This window comes from Phyllostomus discolor, chromosome 2, assembly GCF_004126475.2.
Source record: "Phyllostomus discolor isolate MPI-MPIP mPhyDis1 chromosome 2, mPhyDis1.pri.v3, whole genome shotgun sequence".
NCBI classification, from domain to species: domain Eukaryota; kingdom Metazoa; phylum Chordata; class Mammalia; order Chiroptera; family Phyllostomidae; genus Phyllostomus; species Phyllostomus discolor.
Window position 1 is genome coordinate 209,495,813 of NC_040904.2, and position 20,246 is coordinate 209,516,058.

Consider the following 20,246-nt stretch of genomic DNA (forward strand, 5'->3'; position numbering starts at 1 on the left):
GCCAGAGGACGTCCGCACCCCCTGGGCTCCATCGCCACCGGCGGACCCCTCCAATCCCTGCTGACCCCATCTCCAGCTACCGCTGTCCGGTGCTCAACCGCTGGCAACCCAAGAAGTATGACTGCTGCATCCCCATTTTTACAGGCGTGACAACTGAGGCTCGGTGAGAGGAATGACACCTCCAAGGTCACGCGTGGGCTAGATGGCAGAGACCGTGTCAGGCTCCAGACCCCTCTACCCTTGTGCCAGGGCTCTGGCCGCCGCTCACTGCCTTTCCCCACCAACTGGGGAGTATGCCCCGGGGTATACGGGGCTCTGTTGCAGCCCAGAGATGTTTCTTAAGGCCTTCATGCCTTGGCATCTCCCTGGCCACTGGCACCCACACATGCACACCACCGGCAAAGGGCGACCGCTAGGAGGAAGAGATGCAGGGAGAACTTCTGGCACCTGGGCCCTGCACCCCTGCACTCGGGCACAGCGCGGGGTGCACTCTGCCTCCTCCCTCCCGGCGGGGAGAATGCAGGGAGAAACAAACGCCTTCTGCCCGTCCTGGGACCAGTAACTAATACGCTGAAGCTCTGCCTACAGCCGGCCCTGTGCATCTCAATCACTTTGACGGAGCCGCATGCACCAGCGCCCGCTCCCAGGAAGTTAAGCCAGGGCTGCAGGAACTCCCAGCAGGAGAATCTTATTTAGGCCGGGAAGGGGGGAGACTCCCTGGAAGAAGCCACTGTCTGAGCTGAATCCCGACAGAGGAGCAGGCGCTGGTCAGCTGAAGAAGATGAAGACGGATGTCCCCGGCTGCGGGAACAGCATGTGCAAAGGCACGGGGGTGCGAAGCAGCCTGGTGTAGGTGCTCAGGGACTCCACGAGGTCAGAAATTCCTCTCTCCTGTCATCTGAAAACAGGAAAGCGAGTCCAGGGTGGCGCTTGGAGGTGAGGCAGTTGCTGGATGCGGACACGGTTCCTCCCAAAAGGAGACAGTCTTAAGCCGACCACCTCTGCTCTCCACGATCGCACTTCAGGCTGCCCGGCACACTCCTACCCACCCTTCAAGGCCCCTCGCTGCAGGCCCAGACAAGACATTATGCTGTCTCTTCCCTCTAAGCTGAGCCCTCCTAGAGGGCAGGGGCCGCGTGGAATCATAATGGATGTTTCTCGAGTGGGGCCGGGCCTGAAGCAGGGGCCCAGCCCAGAGTCCTTGCTCCAAGAGCCTTCCCCACCGCCCCGCCCACCCCGCGCGCAGACCCAGCGGCCCCTGCGCCCTCTGACGGATGTAGGGTGCAACTGCAGAGAGCTCCACAATTCACCCCCAAGGGCCTGCCGTTCTACCTTCAGAGGTGGGCACTGGTGGAGATCCCCCCACTCCCTACCCCTGCCCCCTCACTCCGACCAAGAAACTGAGCAATGATCCCAAGGAATACCAGGTAGCAGGGGACAAGAAAGGCCTCTTCTGGTTCTGTTGGCATGACTTTCTCAGTCATCTGCCAAAGGGCAGGTCGCTCCCCTCCCTGAGCCTTGGGGGCCCTGCCTTCCCTCCTGGGACCTCCGGCTGGATGAGTTCTCGGCTGCTTTTGAGCTCTAAAGCTTTCCAGGATTCTCCCTTTGGAGACGTTCCCCTCACCAGGCAGACATAAATTGGCCAGCCTTTCGAACTCGTAACTTAGTCGACATCACCGGAGAGAAAGGATAGAGCCGGCCTGGGTCCGGTCATGGTGGACCACACCGTCCGGATGCCCAACTGGGCTTCCTCTAAGCTGTCCCTCAGAACTTTCTGTGACAGTGGACATGCCCCGTAACTGTTTGTCCAATACGGCAGCCACAAACCACATGTGGCTGTCGAGTGCTTGAAACGGTGGTTATTGGGACTGAGGAACTACATTTTTAATTTTTGTTTCATTAATGCTGATTTGAATAGCTGTATGTGGCTAGCGGCAACCAGGGTAGATGGTGTGGGTCCAGAAAGATAGTGACCTCCTCAGTTACAGAGCCTGGGGGAGCGTGCACACACCCCGCACACGGGACCCTGAGCATCCTGCCCCGGGCCGGGGCGGGAGGTGGGGAGGTGGGGGGCATGATGAGGAGACTGCTTGGAATCTCTAGGTGGTCCGGTAGGTTGAGACAAGCTGTAGGTGGCAACCTGTCTCCCCATAGTCACTGTCCTAGGTTAGGCCTCACCACCTTTCACCTGGATGCTTGCAACAACCCCCCCACCCCCTTTTTAAAAGCCTCCATTAGCTCTCCTGGGCCCACCCAGGGATGCAGCACTTTTCGCTTCTCACGACATCGAAGGATCAGCAGCAGCTGCCCGGCCGCTCCCTCGGCAGACCGCACCATGATCTATTGGTGATGTCTGCCCCAGTGCGACAGAGACGACTGTGCACCTTTGCTGCCGGGGAATTAAACCCAGGCCCTCTGCGGTCAAGCCCTTGCTTACCTCTCCAGTGCCATCTCCTCTCACCCCACACATGCCCTGGGGCCCAGCGACAGCAGGGCCTGCCCTTTCCAGAACATGCCCCGAATCTCTCCTCCCATACTCTCCCCGCCTGTGTGCCTCGGATCCTGCTGTGCCCTCAGCCTGGAAGCTCCTCCCCGCCTCATCTTCCTTCCCCACCTGTCTACCTCCAGTCTGTCATCAGGTACCGCTCAAAGGCCGCCTCCTCCCTGAAGCCTCCCTGACCACCTCCTAAGCGAAGCTGGCCAAGTTCTCCTTCCTGCACTGGCTCCCAGGCCATGCTGTGTAGGCCTTAATGACAGCACGCACCACGCCCCATTATTATTCACGCTCACGGGTCCTCCCCTCACCCACTCCTCACCCCAGGACCTCCGTCGCAGGAGCGCCGTGCAGCAGGGCCACTCGGGGCCAGGCATCGTGCAGGGCCCTTTCATACATTACTCTCATTAATGAGTCGCCCAAGTGGACTTTGGGGGTGGTGGCTGTTCTGGACACCCAGCAGCTCTCCCCTTCCCACCGGCACCCCCGTTTCCTCTCTCCCCACTGCCACGTACAGTCTCCGGGAATGTGAATCCAGGCCCTCCCCCTGCCTCCAGCTGGGCTAGTTGCACCCTGGGTGGAGTGCTGACGTGTGACCAGGACAAACAGCCATCCCAGAAGCCTCCGTGCCAGAGGACAGGCAGGGATTTCCAGCTGCCTGCACCCCTGTCCTGAACCCCAGACCCCCATCTGTTCTGGGGTCCCCCAGCTCAGGAGCTGCCTCCACCAGCCCACCAATAACGGCCTCAGCTCACATCCAGATGACCCCATGGCCCCGGGCACATCGCCATGAGAATGCATTTCTGCTGAGCGTAGACAACAGAGCCGCCAGGGCCAGAGGAACACACAGATGCTAAAAGCTGCGTGTACTGTTTAGGGCGGACAACAAGCCCCACCCTTGGTCCTTAGGCGAATTTTGTTCCGCTGGGTCTGCGTGGCATTCCGCACCGATGCTAAGAAAATTAGGTGAGGCGATTCCTTCAGAGAAACGCACACACACGGGAGCGTGTACGAGGGGGTCACGTCCCTGTTTTACATCCAGACCCAAAAGATTTTCTGCTGTGCCTCCAGGGCTGGGACTGGGGCCGCCATCACTGGGGACATGCACCAGTGAGGAGACACCAAACCCAGAGGGAAAAGAGAAAGTGAAGATTGCCCGCCTAAGTCCCCTGCCCCCTGCGGGCCACGGGACCACCCCCAATGGGATACCGAGACAAGGAGACGGAGCCCCCTTCTCAGAAAGGTGGGCCCTTCATCTGGCATGCTCAGTTCTGCCGCGCTCCGTGACGGGTCAGGGTAGGCTAGCTTGAAGGCATTAGCAACCCCTGGGCCGCACAGGCAGGAGAGGATTTGGAGCTGGGGGTTGGGTGGGAGGCAGGAAAGGACACCACAGGTCAGCAGGAAGGAGCCAGGAAGGGAAGCCCCCGGAGGAGGCCTGGTTGTGAAGGGACTGGGGAGAACACACACGTTCTGGAAGGGATTGCAAAGCTGTTTTTCGGTGGAGCGTGCAATCGAACCCCTGCCCCGCTTCGGCCCCCCTACACCTTCCCTCCCCAGGAAAGTCTGCATGATTATCATATTGGTCATCTGTTGCTGGGCAACAAATTACCTCCAAACTCAGTGGCTTAAATTAGCAAAAAAAAAGTTGTTTCACAGTTCCCGTGGTCAGGAATTTAGGAGTAGGTAGGTGGTGATGCTGGCTCCAACTCGCGCCTAAGTTTGAGTCAGGCTGCTGGGCCCGGGCTCCGCCCATCAGAAGGCTGTGCTGGGGGCTGGGGCTGGAGGGTCCGCTTGCTTCCACCGCGGCGGCGGCACGCACTCGCCGCTCTCAAGCCGGTGGGGCTGCTGCGGGAGGCCTCAGCCCTCCGCCACGCGGACCTCTCAGCGGGACCGCTCGCATGTCGCATTGTGGCAGCCGCTTGCCACGGAGCAAGAACAGAGCGGAAGCCACGACGTCCTGCGTGACCGAGCCTCCGAAGTCACGCTCTGACCTGTTCGCAATTTCCTATTGGCCACACAGGCTGCCCCTGTTCACAGTGGGAGGGGACAGCACAGGAGGGAATTCTGGGAGGGAGGATAGTCGGGGGCATCTTTTGTGCCACCAGGCTTGAGATTGGTCATTACCTTTGGGGAAACTGAGGACAGTCTCTGCTCTTCCTCCAGACGGGCAGAGGCAAACACAGGACTAGGGGTGTGGGCACCCCAGCCGGAGGACCTGAGATCCTATAATTCTGAGAGTCAAGGGCAGTCCAAGGCCAGTGGGGCATGAGAACATGTGCACGTTTCCTGATGAGGCTAGACGAGAGGAAAGGGTGCCTGGGCATGTCCCGTGCCCCCCACCCGCCAGGAGAGGGTGTCTGTGAGAGCCGGAAGCCAAGGTGGCCCTCTGGGCGTCAAGGTGGATACCCTTTTGACCAAAAAATCCAGTTAAGGGAGGGTTCTTAGGGAGGGGAACCTCATTAGGGGAGCTGAGGTGCCCTGCTTGCCTGGCTTCGGGCTGAGATTCTTGCATGGTGAGGGGGGCCGGCTGCCTCGCCACCAGACTCAGCAGAGCAGGTCCAGAGTGGCCCCGGGGCAGGGGAGGGGCGGGAGTCCCCCTGCTGATCGTCCTGGTGAGCAACCCCCAGACCCGGCCATGTCTGACTCCGTCCGTGCCCTGGGTGCCCAGCCCCTCGCCAGGGTACCTGGGGAGGGCTCTCATGAGATCCTCACCCGCTGGTGCAAGGACCAGGTTGACAGTGTCCCCTCACCCTGCGGAGGCCTGCTCCCCAGCGCAGGTGGGGTCTGCAGCCACACACAGCCCTGGGACAGACCACTGGCCCCCAGGCCTCTGAGCCGGGAGTCTCTGCTGAAACAGCCCTGGGCTGAGGTGGAGGGGCTGGGGCCAGCTCCGAGCTCGCTGCAGACACCTCTCTTCTGCTGCCCACTAGCCAGAGGCCACTGAGCCCGGCACACGGGGGGAGCGTGCCATTTGGGTCTAAGAGCACTGACATGGAGGGCTCCAGAATTCTGCGGTCCAGGGATCCTGCCGGAGCCTCAGGCCTGGGCCCTGCAGCCTCCGCAGCGGGTGGCGTGCGTCTCAGCTGGCTCAGCGGCCATGAGGTCAACCGGGCAGCCTGTGTTATTAAACCATCTATCTGGCTCTGCCGGAGGGAAGCTGGAGGCGGGGGGCAGGCTCACTTCCACTGCCTGGGCCTGGAACTGGGGCAGCAGGAGGCCCCCGGGAGCTGGAGCTCTCTGGCCCAGTGGCCAGGCTCGTCACTGCTGACCTGGGGCCGGCTCCGAGGCTCCGGATGCGGCAGCGCTGACTGGCTGGTTTCCTTCCGTTCTTCCTCTGCTCAGAAACTTCCAGGCTCTGACTCCAGGGAGGAGAATGCCAACCCCTTCCACTGACATCTGGAGTTTTCAGCAACCCAGCTACAATTCTACTCAGAGTCATAATAATAGCTCGAAGTTGGGAGGCGGGGGGCGGTTACTCTCCCCTTCAGTCTTAATGTCAAGTGCTCCCCATGAACTAAAGTCTCAGCGAATAACGGCAACAATCCTACGAGGGACTTGGTGTTATTATCCCCACGTCACTGATGGGGCTCAGAGGTGTCCAGCCATTGGACAAGAGCACACAGAGAGGAAGAGACGAGGCCACCAGGCATCCCTGCTCACAGAGACGCCGTGGCTGCAGGACCACGGAGCGGGGTCCTTAGGGTGCCCTCCTGCTCTCGGCCCCTGCGGAACTCCTCATTCCCAGAGCCTTCCCTGTGCAGCTCACGTTCTCAAGCAACCGAGCGTCCGAAGGTCCCTGTGCGTGGGCGAGTCCTTTGTGTCCCCAAGGCTCTGTGGGGGATGACAGGTGTGTGTGGCCGCTACCAAGTCACTCAGGCCCAGACCCCAGAGGTCAGCTTGATGCCACCTGGGCTGCCTCCAGATATGATCCATCAGCAACTCGCATCAGCTCCACCTCCAGAAGGTACCCTAACCCAGCCCCCGTCCTGCCCATCACTGCATGGGGACAAGGGCACGGTCCATCCTGCTCGCCTCCACTCAGGATCTGGCGGGCAGCGGGCACTCCCAAAATATTAGCTAAGTAAAGTGATCAAGTTCCTGCCTGAGTAAAGGAAGGAAAGAAGGGGGGGGGGGGCCAGAGGGGGAGGAGGAAGGAGGGGGAGGGGTGGTTACCAGGTGAGGAAAGAAAATGTCCGGAGAGCAGAAAGGCAAATTCTGGTCCTGGCTGGTGTCGCTCAGTGGATTGGGCACCAACCTGGGAACCAAAGGGTAGCCAGTTCGATTCCCAGTCAGGGCACATGCCTGGGTGGTGGGCCAGGTCCCCAGCAGGGGGTATACAAAAGGCAACCACACACTGATGTTTCCTTCTCTTTCTCCCTCCTTTCCCCTCTCTCTAAAAATAAATAAATAAAATCTAGAAAGAGAAAAAAAAAGGAAGGAAGGAAGGAAGGAAGGAAGGAAGGAAGGAAGGAAGGGAGGAAGGAAGGGGAAAAGGACAAATTCTGCCTTGAGGGCCAGGGCTGGGGCACCGGGCAAAAGAAACCTCACACAGGAAGAGACGCTCAAGCCGGCCAGTCGGACAGGTAGGGAGGGGCAGGCAAGCAGGGCACCTGGAAGGGACAGGTGCTAAATGGCCAGAATGGCACGGCCAACTGAGACTCAGGAAGGCAACCTCGGATCTTGCCTTGTCCCTCCTCCAGCTGAGAAGACCCTTCCCCACCCAGGTCCAGGTGCCCCTTCACCCCCCCCACCGCCACCCCCCACCCCCCACCGCCCACCAGGCAAGGTGGCCGCACGCCCTCCGCACAGGCCCTGCACTTCCCTGGTGAGGTCTTTCTCTTCCTGGCCCGCAGCCCGGACCTGAGATGAAAGAGCAGCTTCTGCCCTTTGTCACCAGAATCCTTCTGATCCCTCCATCGGTGGTCTCTCTGAAGCCTCCCCGAGTGGGCCCTGCTCCCCCACCCGCCCCACGCGCGGGGCCCTCCGTCCCCACAGCCCCGCATTTCATTCTCACAGCAGGCACTAGACGAACAGCACCCCAGGCACCCAGCCTCACCTTGACTTCCCTGGGGCTGGCAGAACCCCACCTCTGAGGAGGGAAGGCTCTGCTAGGGACCGAGTTCCGTTTCCTCCTCCCCGATGGTTTTCCTGGAACAGAACCAAACCAGAGCTGCAAACCGCCCTCCCATAGCGGGGGGGGGGGGGGGGGGGTAGGGGGGGAGGAGCCCATCTGCAGCCAGGTGGGCTCCTCGTCTGAGGCAGGACGAGCCAGGAGGGGAGCAAGGCTGGCTGGCGTCAGGACCCCAGAGCAGCAGGCTGGGGTTCAAGGCCAGGCCCAGACTCCTGGGAGAAGATGACAGTCCCCCTCACCGTGTACAGGTGGCTGCCCTGTGCCAGGTTATGCCGGCGAATCCTCACGGGAACTTGAGAGGAAGTTATCAGTCAGGCCTTGTGGTGGCACGTGACAGACACCCGGTGTGAACCGGCACAGGGCCAGGGGGCGGGGGAGGCTCTGCCCGAGGACGATGGGAAGGACTGAGCCGGCCACATGCCAGGAGGCCGGCCCCGCCCCCAGCCCCCAGTGGCCACCGGCACCCTGGGATCCGACTGCCACATCCTCTGGACACTCCCTCGGCCATTCATCGCAAGCTGCCTGCCGACCCTGCTCGGGGCAGCGCATCGAGCGGTTGCTCTGCTCTCACGTGGCTTTTCCCCGGCTCGCCTGGGGTGAAAGGTCGCATGAGATGACCTCCAAGGCGCGTCCAGCTGTTACAATGGACGTCCTTGAATTTTATGACTCTTGTATTCCTCTGCCAGGAAGCTTCTGAGCTGCTGCGCCTCCGAGGCCGAGAGTGGACAGGTCGGGGCTTCCCTCGCGTGGTCTCCAGACCCCGACGTCCCCGGGCACTGGGGAGGCTTTAGATGAAACAAGGAGGATTGGGAGAATCGTGCTCACTCACCATTAGCCAGTACGAGATGTGAAATGAATTGTGACTTTTGCAGTAATTGTTCCCTTCTCACAGGCGCCGCGGGCTCCAAGGCTGTTGGTCCGCCTGCAGCAGCGGGTCCGAGGGCACTGACCTCCCCTCGCCGGGGCGCTGTGGGCGAGCCTGGTGCGTGTTTCCATCTTGTGCGTTATTATCGCCTGTTTGCTGACTCTGCTTCCCCCTCCCTGATGGTCGCGAGGCCGAACGCTGGCGTCAGCCTGCCCGCTAGCGCGCCTCCTCTCCGCCACGGAAACCCGTGCAAGTTGCTGACTCTCCCCGGGGCTCCGCTTCTTCAGCGAAGAGCAGGGACCAAATGAGGCCCATATCTTCTGATTACTGTCGCTGCTTAAACATTCGAGTGGCACACCAAAACAACAGAGCGCGCACAGAACCGTTGTACTGGGCTCACAATGCCGCGGCTCAGGAGTGCTGCAAGGGCTCAGGTGGGCGGCTCTGGCTCGGGGTCCTCATGCAGGTGGAGACGGATGCCCACGGTGGCGGCTGCCACCTGAGCACGTGGCCGGGGTGCACTGGACCCCCAGGACAGCTCACTCACACGGCCAGCACCTGCTGTCCACTGCAGGCTGGTGGCTCTGTCGGAGCTGGGGAACGAGCTGTCTGCCTCCAGCCTGGCAGCATCGAGGCAGGTGGGCTGTTTACGTGGTGGCTGGCTCCCCCCCAGGAGTATCCTGGGAAAAACAGGCAGATGTGACATGGCCTTTTCATACCTGGCCTTGGCAATCACAAAACATCGCTTCCGCTGCCTTCTGCTGGTGATCGGTGAGTCACTAATGCAGCCCAGATCACAGTGGAAGGGGCGGAGAGGCCGCCTCTCAACAGGAGGGGTGTCAGAACACCGGGAGCCTGTTTTCAAACGACCACAATATACACCGAGCACTTAGAATCGGGCCTGGCACCTCGAGAGCCCTCCAACGTGTTTGCTGCTGCGTCGCAGCCCCACACGGAAGAAAGGGTTTGGTCTGCAAAATGGTTTATTGAAACATGCAAGTAGGAATGAAAATATTAACAAAAATTCTGTCATCCCGAGGAAGGCATCACGCTAAGCAGTGAATAGGATTGGATACGCCTGTGGAATGTGCTGGTCTGGAGAGGTAGGGCTTTGCAGAAGCAAAGGAGAAAAGTGAAAATAGGACGTATGATCCCAAATACCCGAAAATGGAGCTGCGTCATCCCAGGAACCAGTGCGGGGTCTCTCATGTCGGCTCACCCGGCGCCGGTCAGGAGCCTTTGACGTGTCCGCATCTCTATCCCCACAAAACAATCAAGGCATTGCTCCAGGAAACCAGTGGCGTGTTTCTAGAACAGGCACAAAATAAAGCTTGCCAACGCAAAATTGATGACTTCCATCATAAAAGGCAGCGAAGGGACCGAAACCACAGCAGTGCTGTTCAAGGTGGCCGGCCTCATGGACGAGCCAGGCACATGCCATCCTGTTGCCGGGACACTGATAAAGCCAGCCACAGCCCTGGCTGGCGTAGCTCAGTGGATTGAGCACGGGCTGGGAACCAGGCATCACAGGTTTGATTCCCAGTCAGGGCACAGGCCTAGGTTGCAGGCCATGGCCCCCAGCAACCACACATTGATGTTTCTCTCCCTCTCTCTCTCTCTCTCTCTCTCTCTCTCTCTCTCTCTCTCTCTCTCGCTCTCCCCCCCCCCCTTCCCTTCCCTCTCTAAAAATAAATAAAATCTTTAAAAAATAAAAAAAAGCCAGCCACAAAGTGAATGACAAGGCAGAGAAAAAAAATGATTCAGCTATTGACAACATTGTTTTTTATCAAATAGCACTGTCGGGAGTATTGGGGGGCAGGAGTTCCGTGAAATCAATGGCCAGTGATGTAGAGGATCAGCAACCATCCCACATGTGTGCTGGCGGGTATTTCCCTTGACGGATGCACAAGACCGCTGCTGGGGAGGGCGCCTCGGACTTTGGCGTGTGGGAGGGAGGGTGTGGCCGGCAAGCCCCTCTCTTTCTCGTAGCTGAGCCCTGGCTGCATTCAAACAGGCCACGTGTCCTGCGCTCAGCAAATCCCGAGAATCCTTTCCCTGACTTCCCCGCCTCCCTTGCAGCTAGGGGCAGCTATGTGACCCACTTCTGACCAACGAGACTGAAGCGGAAAGCAGTTGGCGGGTGTCTAAGAAAGTCCGTCATTTCTCTTCTTTTAGAAGAAGGCGGGCACGACGGGTGGGGCCCCACGTTTCCCTCCCCTTCTTCTTGCCTGGGATTCTGGCACTAGGCTGGAGCTGACTGCGACAGCCATCTTGTCCCTCCCCAAGGCTGCTTGTCACAGGAGGAAAACAGTTCCCGGGTGGGTGGCAGGCACGTAGCTCCTCCTCTGTCCCCAGACCACCAGTCTCTCCTTTCCATTTCCACCCAAGCCAACGATGCCCTTGTTTTCCGACTCACCGAGGAAACGGAAACAATGAGAGAAGAGGCTCCGCCAGTGACCCCATTCCCCCGAGGCCGAGACCCCGTGGGGCCCTGGACCCCACCCCTCTCACGCCCTCAAGGATGCCCCTCCTACACGTCCCTTCTTCCTCCTACACCCTCACGGCCCCTGTCCCCTCTCCAGGATCGTTCGCAGCACCACACACACTGCTGTTTCCCCATCTTAAAAAATCCGTGTACTTTGCATTCACATCCCTATTTCTCTCCTTTCCTTGATGGAAAGACAAACGCCCAGAGACCCGTCTCTGTCTGCTCACCCCGGGCAGCCCCTGTCCCTCCCCACCCCCCTGGTCAAGGCCACCAGGCCCTCGCCTCACCTCTGACTTGTCCTGTCAGCCACAGCAGACGCCGCCTCGGACCACCCCTTCCCTGGAACCCTCCCCTCGCGCCTTTTGGAAGGATGTGTGTTGTCTCACTCAGCATCCCTGCACCCCTGTGGGGGTCAGCGCTGGTCCCCGAATGCACGAGGAGGCTGCTAGTTGGCCCCCAAGGTCCGAGCTCCCTTTCTACCTAAATCAACGTTTTGTCGAATACATGGATGCCCAGATAAAGACTACATTTCCAGCCCTGGCTGGCGTAGCTCAGTGGATTGAGCACGGGCTGCGAACCAAAGTGTCGCAGGTTCGATTCCCAGTCAGGGTACATGCCTGGGTTGCAGGCCATGACCCCCAGCAACCTTACATTGATGTTTCTCTCTCTCCCTCTATCTCCCTCCCTTCCCTCTCTAAAAATAAATAAATAAAATCTTAAAAAAAAAAAAAAAAAGACTACATTTCCCAGCTCACTGTGCAGACAGGTGTGGCCATTTGGCTGCACGCTGGCCAAAGGAATGAGAGCAGAGACAGCTGTGCAGTTTCCTAAGGAAAAGTGTGTGCCTCTCCGTTGTCTTCCTTCCCGTACTGTAGGCCAGAGCGGGAGTGCAGGGCAGGAGCTGGGGCAGCCGTGTTAACCCCGACGGTGGGGCCGCCCCTGGGCTAGGGAAGGCAGGCGACACCGTAAAAAGTTGTCACCTATCAGCACTGGCCACCTTATGCTCAAACAAGGCAGACAGAGAGAGCGGGGAGGGAGGGAGGGAGGGAGGGAGGGAATTTCTATCTTATTTAAACCACTGTTACTCTGTCTGTTGTTGCAGCAGCAGACAGGACTGCACCTCTCCTTACTAAAGCGTCTGTGGCTGGACTTCCCCTCACCGCAGCCTGCCCCGCACACACACAATGGAGGGTGCGCCCCACGGTCTGTCTACTGGGGTCTGTTCACCACACAGCATGGACGCCGCAGGGGAGACCACCTTCGGTTCAGCTGACGATTGCTTTATGAGCCACAGCGGAGGCCGGAAAGAGTCGCTGAGACCGGGCTGGCTCTCGGTCACCGTGTGGCCCGCGTGGGAGGGAGGACACAGCCACCACCCTGAGGACGGAGGCCCCCCGCTCGGGAATGCCAACACTCCGCGCTATTCACGGCGAGCAGCTGGCGGGCAACAATGTGCCTCCCGACCTCCATTCAGCACTGAGATGGAGAAAATTGGTGCAATCAAACCAAGGCCAGCGAGCGGGCGTCTTCGGAGCCAGCTGTCCGAGGAGACGGGCCAAACTCGCGGGTCCGCTCTTCCAACCCACGCGCAGCCCTCGCCAGCGCGTGAGCGTGGGTGCACGTTTGACGTCTGTAAATGAGGGGCAGGATCAGAAGTCTCTGTGACACGGTAACACCAGGGAGAGCCACTCACGTGATCTGAAGAAACACGACTCGGCTGCGCAGCCGGCACCTCGAACCCTCTGACTCTGCGGCCACGGGGCCGGATCAGAATTCTCACAGTGGACACAGAGATGCCAGGTTTGGTGAGCCCAGACTGTGGGCCACGTCTCTGGATCCCCGGGAGGCTGACTCTGCCCCAGCCCTTGATGATTTTCTCCACTGCTCGGGGGAGAAATCAATGCCATGGCCGTGAGCATATCAAAGCCCCGTCCGAGAGCCACTGCCACCGAGGAGCCCTAATCCTCTCCAGTGTGAAATGCGCCCAAAGCGGAGTGCGGGCGGCTGGTCCCGGCGTCGTTCCAGCTCCCCAGGGTGCTGCGCGTGGCTTTTCTCTTCTGACGGGCGCTGGAAAGAGGCTTCCGCGAGAAATCACTTCTTTGTCCCCTCAGGGGCTGTGTCCAATCCCCATAGCCCGGAGCCAGGCACCTGTGCCCCCGTCTCCGGCAACCTGTGGCTGAGTGACGACGGGTCCTCGGGCTTGGGAATCCAAGAGCGAAAGGGAAGCAGCTGCCGGGATGGGAACCACGAGCTGCTGGTTGAGCTGGCTCATCGCCCGGCCAGATTGGGCGGGGTGGGGCCTGGCCCATGCGTCCACATGGCCAGCAAAGGTTGCAGGCCTACTATGTGCCGGGAACACAGGGGCCTGGGGAGTCAATGGTGAACACTAAACAATGACGATAAAACACAGAGAAGGATTTCAAACAAAACCATCTCTCAATTACACAAACCCTTTTTATTATGGTAACACACACACAATGAAACGGACCATTTTTAAGCACAGAGTTCGGGAGCGTTAAGTACATTCACGCAGTTGTGCAACCATCGCCACCCTCCTTCTCCGGAACTTCTTCATCTCGCAGAACTGAAACTCTGTCTCCGTGACCCACTAACCTCCCCACTCCCCTCTCCTGGGCCCTGGGACCCTCCGTTCTCCTTTCTCCGGCTGTACGAATCGGGCTACCCTGGGTGCCTCCAAGAAGTGGGACCACACAGGATTGGTCGTTGTGTGTCTGGTGTCTTTCCCTTAGCGTGATGTCTTCAGGATTCATCCATGGGGTAGCATCAGAAGCGATTCCTTTTTTTAAGACTGTATAATATTCCACGGTGTGTGTTTGCTTCGTGTGTTTGTATTTGGTTTACCCACTCCTCTGCTGAGGGATGCCGAGGCTGTCGCCAGCTGCGGCTATTGTGAATAACGCTCGTGAACCCTGGGGTACCAGGTATTTGCGTCTCTGGTTTTTGGGAGCTTTCAAACCCCTGTGAACGTGTACCTAGGAGCGGAACTGCTCTCGCATACGGCGACTCTGCACTTCACCGTCCGAGGAGCTGCCTGGCCGTCTTCCCCAGCGGCTACACCAACTTATGTTCCATCATTAACCTTCAACAGAGCTTGTTTAGATTTTTTAAATTATGACGGATCTTTTCTAACTTTACCTAAGATGGGTGGCTCACCTGGGCGCCTTGTGCCATTACACAATCCAAGATGCCGCAGGCCAGAGCAAGGCTGCTCTGGCGGTTGTCGGTTCTGAGGTCTTGGATCAGAGGACGGAGATGCTAGGGCTGAGATGCGGGGCACCTGGGACAGGGCCTCAGCGTGCACTTCCAGGCCCCACGGGTGGACGTGGGCTCAGGCAGCGCCGTCTTCCCCGAATGGCAGGGGAGGCGGCAGGGGAGGGGCAGGGACTCCCGCTGAGCAGCAGAGCCAGGCTGTGGGGGTGCAGAGGAGGAGGAGGCAGACATGGGGCAGACGGAGGAGAAGAGAGCAAGGCCTGGGGACCTGCCTGAGTGAAGCCTTGTGTCCCAAGTCCCCTGCCTAAACTGGCCACAGGCTGGCATCACAGTTGAGAAGGGCTGAGAGAAGAGAAAAACATTCATTCATTCAACAAACATCCTCTGAGCACTGCTGGGAGCTGGTTTACTACAGAGACAGAAGACCAGCCCTCCTGTGTGCCTGTCTTCACCAGCTCGCTCCGGCCCTTGAAGCTCTCCCTGCAAAACCCACTCCCACACAGTAACAGCCCCCATTCACGAGGGGTTCCCCGGGGCGCTGGCTGCACTCGAAGGACTGGATGCTGATTAACAGGTAAATCTCACAACAAGCCCCATTTCACAGGTGAGAAGGTAACTGCAGCCCAGAGAGGCTGAGTAGCTTCCCCGAGATCACACAGCTGGCCAGTGGGGCAGACCACGCTCTTCCCCCCAAACTGCCTCTCTAAACGCAGGTGCCTTTTCTGAAGACATGGAAGGTGACCCAGACCTCACGCACTCCACAGGATCCCACATTTTCTGAAGTCCCTCTTGAAGGCCAGGATGCCACCAAGGATTTCTTCTTGTAGCCATCCCCCGCTGTCCGTGGGTCCTCCTTCCCTCTGCCCAGATGCCTGCAGCGCCCACCCCCAGCCTCAGCCCTCTGCAGTGCCGAATTCCTCCTCCCCCTGCAAAGCGGAGACTGACACGCCGAGCCACCATGGCGGCCTCCACAGCGAGCCTGGCCCTCCGAGGCCGGCCCCACCTCCCTGAGAGCAGGCGGGCCTGCTGAGAGCAAATATTTTCCCCCTCTGTCACAGAGAGTAATAGACTCTTGAAAAATCACACACTCAGAGGATCACAGCTGAATCTTATAATCTGAGGCTCTCCATCAAAGAACCTCAGAACCATCGACTAACAGAATCTCCGAGTCACCAACTCGAGAATCCCAGGACACTGCGGTCTCTCCATAATGGCCCTGGGGTGGCCCCGGTGGGGGGTGGGGGGCCGACACAGGTCAGGCCGGGAGAGTGAGGGGTGCGGAGGCGAGGAAGCCTTTGGGTGCAGCGCACAGGGTGGGGTGGAGGGGGGAGGCCCAGCCTGTTGTCACGCTAGAGGAAGCAGTTGGCGGGTGAGGCCTGGCTCTATTACTGATGGTTTTTAATTATGTAAATCAGCCCAGGGCCTGCGCCTGGCTCGGGCTTGGCATTCATCAGCTGGCAGCAGAATTAATCAATAAATAACCAGCTGGATGGGGCCTGGGCCTGAGCACGCAGCCACACCCCCACTGCCACCCCAGCGGGGTCCTCCCAAACTGGCCGGGGTGGAGGGATTACGTGAGAGCTCACAGCTGTCGGTGCACTTGCACACACACACACATGCCTGTACATGCACACACCTGCACATACACAGCACACATGCGGCTTCAGACTGGCCGTGTGTGTGCCCACCCGCACCCAGCAGCCCCTGCGGCCGGCACACTCTCCCCGCCCCGGGACCAGCGCACGCTCAGAAGCACAGCAGTAGGAGACAAGCCCCTCATTGCGACCTCACACTTGTCACCTCTTCAGTGGCACACAGCTTTGCACTCTGTCACACCACTTTACCTCCACCACCGCCCTGTGAGGCTGAGGCCCCCCTTTCAATTTCACAGATCAGGAAACTGAAGCTCAGAGAAGGGACTGGCCTAGGATCGTACCCAAGGGTCCTCCCTCCACATCCCACCCCCACTCATCGGTTCAAAGAGGCTGCAGGCCCAAGAGAAATGAGGAAGAGAAGTGGGAGGGGGCTGCCAGGGGGCGCTGGGGCCCTGAAGCTACCGGGGCATGGCCCCTGCCCCTGATGGCAGGGTTCTCAGCGACCTGGCAGAGAGCAGGGCAGGCTGGGAGGCCGGGGTTGGGGTTGCTGGTCAGGCCTCCTGGCCGAGGCCAAGGAGCTGGGCGTTGGCCCTCTCTGCTCTCCTAGGGAGCTGTGATGAATTGCTCCCCCCCACCACTGGCACACTCACTCCCGCTCCCCAGCACCCCCCCCCATAAATCAACCTCCTCCTCTCAGCCTTGGCCTTGATCATTCTCCAGCACTGGGTGGGGAGTTTCACCATCCCTGGAGGCGGGAGGACACTGGCAGAGAGAATCGTCAAGTTAATGGACAGGTTTCCTCTTCCCCTCCCTTCCTTCTCTCTGCCTTGGCTTCCTGCCCGCCTCAACTTCTCTCAGGCTGCGGGGGCCCCTGCATACTGGACGAGGAAGTGAAGGAGTCACGAATGAACCCCTGAGCCTCGGAGCACCGCGGGTCTCTGTGCCTGAGTCTGCCCGACTGCGCAGTGGGGGGTCCACTCCCACAGCCCCTTCCCTCCGTCTCAACCCACCCAGGGCCTCCCAGCAGCCGTGGCCCGGGAGGCAGGAGGAGGAATGTGTGAGTTGCCCTGTGTGGTCAGAGCAAACTCAGAAGGCCCTGGAGGAGGCTGGGAAAGGACCTTAAGAGCCAGGGCCCCCACGAGCCGTTACCCTTTGGAGCCACCACCCCTCGGAGCAGCTGATAAAAATGGCACGCTTCCACAAAGGTCCTGGGCACACAGTGCTGAGGTTCTGAAATGGCCTGCAGCAGCGGTCAGGGCCTCGGCCTCTGGAGCCAGCCTCGGCGCCTTAGAAGCTGTGTGACCCTCAGCAAGCTGCTTCACCTCTCTGTGCCTCACTTTTCTTCTGTGTAGAGTGGGGGGAGTAATCGTACCCGCGCCACAGGTGAACGGGTGCACACTCTTTAGAAGAGTCACCGGCAGACACAGTCAATGTCAAAAAATGAGTGAGTGTTGCCCTAATTAAAGGCGCTAGTCGGCAGACCCTAGTGTGATCCGAACCCCCTGGAGGGCTTCAGACCTAGGCCGCTGCCCGCCCCCCACCCTCACTCTGCAACCCTTCGGCCTCAGCAGGTCTGGTGGGGGGGGCCTAAAGGTTGCCTTTCTTTTTTTTTTTTAAGATTTTATTTATTTATTCTTAGAGAGAGAAGGGAGGGAGAAAGAGAGAGAGAGAAACATCAATGTGTGGTTGCTGGGGGCCGTGGCCTGCAACCCAAGCATGTGCCCTGACTGGGAATCGAACCTGGGATGCTTTGGTTCCCAGCCCGAGCACTGTCCACTTAACGGTTGCATTTCTAACCCAGTTACCAGCTGATGCTGGGAAGGCTGGTCTGGGGGCCACACTTTGAGAACCCAGGGAAGCCGGGTGGGTGCTCACTGGCCAGCTCGGCTCAAGGCCACGCACAGTACGGGTGGCCCAGGCCCGGGGAAGGAAGGGGAGAGCACCAGCACCCCCCTCCCCACCCATCCCCCCACAGCCCCAGGAGCAAAGAGGCAGAATTTGCCTTCCCAGCCAAAGGTAATCTTTTAATCTCTTTGGCTTTAAGCTTGCAGCCCAGCATAAACCCAAATCCACACAGCGGGAAGCCAAGGGGGTGGCGGACACAGAGCCGGTGACCTGGGGAGGCAAGTGATCTGGGCTTTAACCCCCACACGTCCCCACAGATCTCCCATCCCCTGTCCCATCTCTGCCTTCCTCGCCCCTGCCCTGGGGCTGGCACTGCCCACAGGAGAGGAGGAGGCAGAGAGCAGCCAGACGGGCCAAGGTCAGGTGGAGTCGTGACCTTGCTTTGGGAGGCAATGCTCTCTTAACAAGACACACCAAAAGAACTTAGCCACAAAAGAAAAGATGATACATTGGGTTTCATTAAAATCAAGCACTTATGTTCAGCAAGAGACACCATTAAGAGAAGGAAAAGCCAATCCACAGATTCGACACACATATCTGACGAAGGACTAGTACCCTGGCATATGTAAAGAACCCCTGGAAATCAATAAGGAAAAACAAGCCATGGTTTTTTAAATCAGCTCAAGATGTGAACTTGCACTTGACATGGAAATGGCCTACATGGACGCGAAGAGACGTTCGACATTAGCAGCCATCAGAGACGCGCCACGGCAGGCGCTGTAAGCCACCCTTCACACCCACAGGGACAGCCAGACGGGAAGGACAGGACGGTACCACCCAGGGTTGGAACGATGAGGCTCCACCCTCCCGCGCAGCCGGTGGGCGGGGCTCAACCCGGGTGACGGACAGGGCGGCGGTTGCCCGCAAAGTTGAGCACCGACCGTTCCTGTGACCCAGCCCTTCCTCTCCTAGGCGCGTACCCCAGAGAAGCGACGGTGTCTGTGTGCGCAGGGACTTGGCCGTGAATGCCCACTGCGCTTCACTCGTGACAGCTCTGGACAGGAGACGACCCGAATGTCATCACGGGTGAGTGAAAACCCATGGTGGTCTGACCCCACAATGGAAAGTTACTCCACCGTTTAAAAGAATCAACAGGCCGTACCTGGCGCCTCCCGCAGGCACTGGGCTGAGCGCAAGGAGCCGGCGAGAGAGAGCAGTCTGTGTGTTTACGAGAAGAGCAAGGCGGTGTCTCCTGACCCCGGCCGGGGGAACGGTTGCCTTCCGGGGAGGGTTAGGGGCAGGGAAGGGGTGTGGGGGAGCCCTCTCAGGGCCCCACGGATGTGGAGGGGGGAGGGGCATGGACTGGGTCCCTGGGCCGGGTCACCTGGGGCTGGCCCTGCGGGACAGTGTCCGGAGGTCTTCCCAGAAGGGCCACCCTCTGCTGGCCCCCCTTATAGCAGTGGATAATGGTAACACTGGGGAGCTGTAACGCACCCACCATCCTTTTGACATGGTTTCTGTAAGTACTGGCTCTAACAGTAGCCTGCAGAGAAACAGCCTATCTGTATAAGAGTCCTAGGAACTAACCTCAAAATGCAAACTCCGACCTCCAGGCATCTCAGCTCTGGCACACTTGCTGACCTTCAGCCGCGGGACCAGGATGACGTGAAGCAGAGATGACGTGAAGCAGAGATGACGTGAAGCCAGGGTGACTAAGCCAGGATGACACACACACACACACACCGGCCGTCGCCTGTCCTGTCGGAATACACTGTGCTCCTCTGCTTGTGGAGAACTTTGCAGCCCCTCCCTTGATCTCTGTGTTCCGCCCCCCTCTCCCTCCCTATAAGAACCTCTGCCCTCAGGGAGAGGGGGAAGTGGGCTTTGAGACTCCAGTCCCCCAACCTCTCGGAAGACGGGCTTTTGACATGAGTCCCCCAACTTCCAGGTGGCCGGCACCTGAAAATAAACCACCTTCCTTTACATCAGCACCCACTGTCACGTATCAGCTTCCATAGCTGCAGGCGGCCGGACCTGCGTTTAGGTTATACCTTCATTTCCAGCACCCCAGCCTTCCCCTCTCCTGCCCCCCGAGGGGGGCCACTCAGGCGCCCCAGCTCAGTGACAAGCTGTACCACCCCCGACGCCAACACACTCGCCTGCCGGCACAGAGCCCCTGCCCAGCAGCCTTGCCCTCTCCCCCCAGCTCCGCCACCGTGGCCCAGCAGACCCCCTTCCCCAAGGCCGGAACTGCTGCAGGACACTAAGGGGGAAATTATACCCCAAACCAGCCAGGCCCAGAAGGGCCTGGGCCCTGCCGGGGCCCCTTCCCCTCACCCGCTCTGGCTGTTTGGTCTGAAACAGTCACAGCACCCGGAGGAAAAAGCACAAGCTTCACCTTGGGGTGCCTGGGACTCTACTGAACTCTGGCAGAGATCATAGGGTACCCTTAAAATATCATGTCTGCCCCTGGCCGGTGTGGCTCAGTGGATTGAATGCCCACCTGCAAACCAAAAGGTCGCCAGTTCGATCCCCAGTCAGGGCACATGCCTGGGTTGCGGGCTGGGTCCCCATTGGGGGGGTGCATGAAAGGCAAC

General features: G+C 59.3%; 1 long non-coding RNA gene across 1 annotated transcript; it reads left to right on the forward strand.

The window, feature by feature from the left end:
* The first annotated feature begins 18,114 nt into the window (after positions 1-18,114).
* LOC118498749 lies at positions 18,115-20,028 on the forward strand. Its single transcript, XR_004901213.1, has 2 exons — positions 18,115-18,735; positions 19,263-20,028. It is a non-coding gene; the product is annotated as an uncharacterized LOC118498749 (long non-coding RNA).
* Positions 20,029-20,246: the final 218 nt, after the last annotated feature.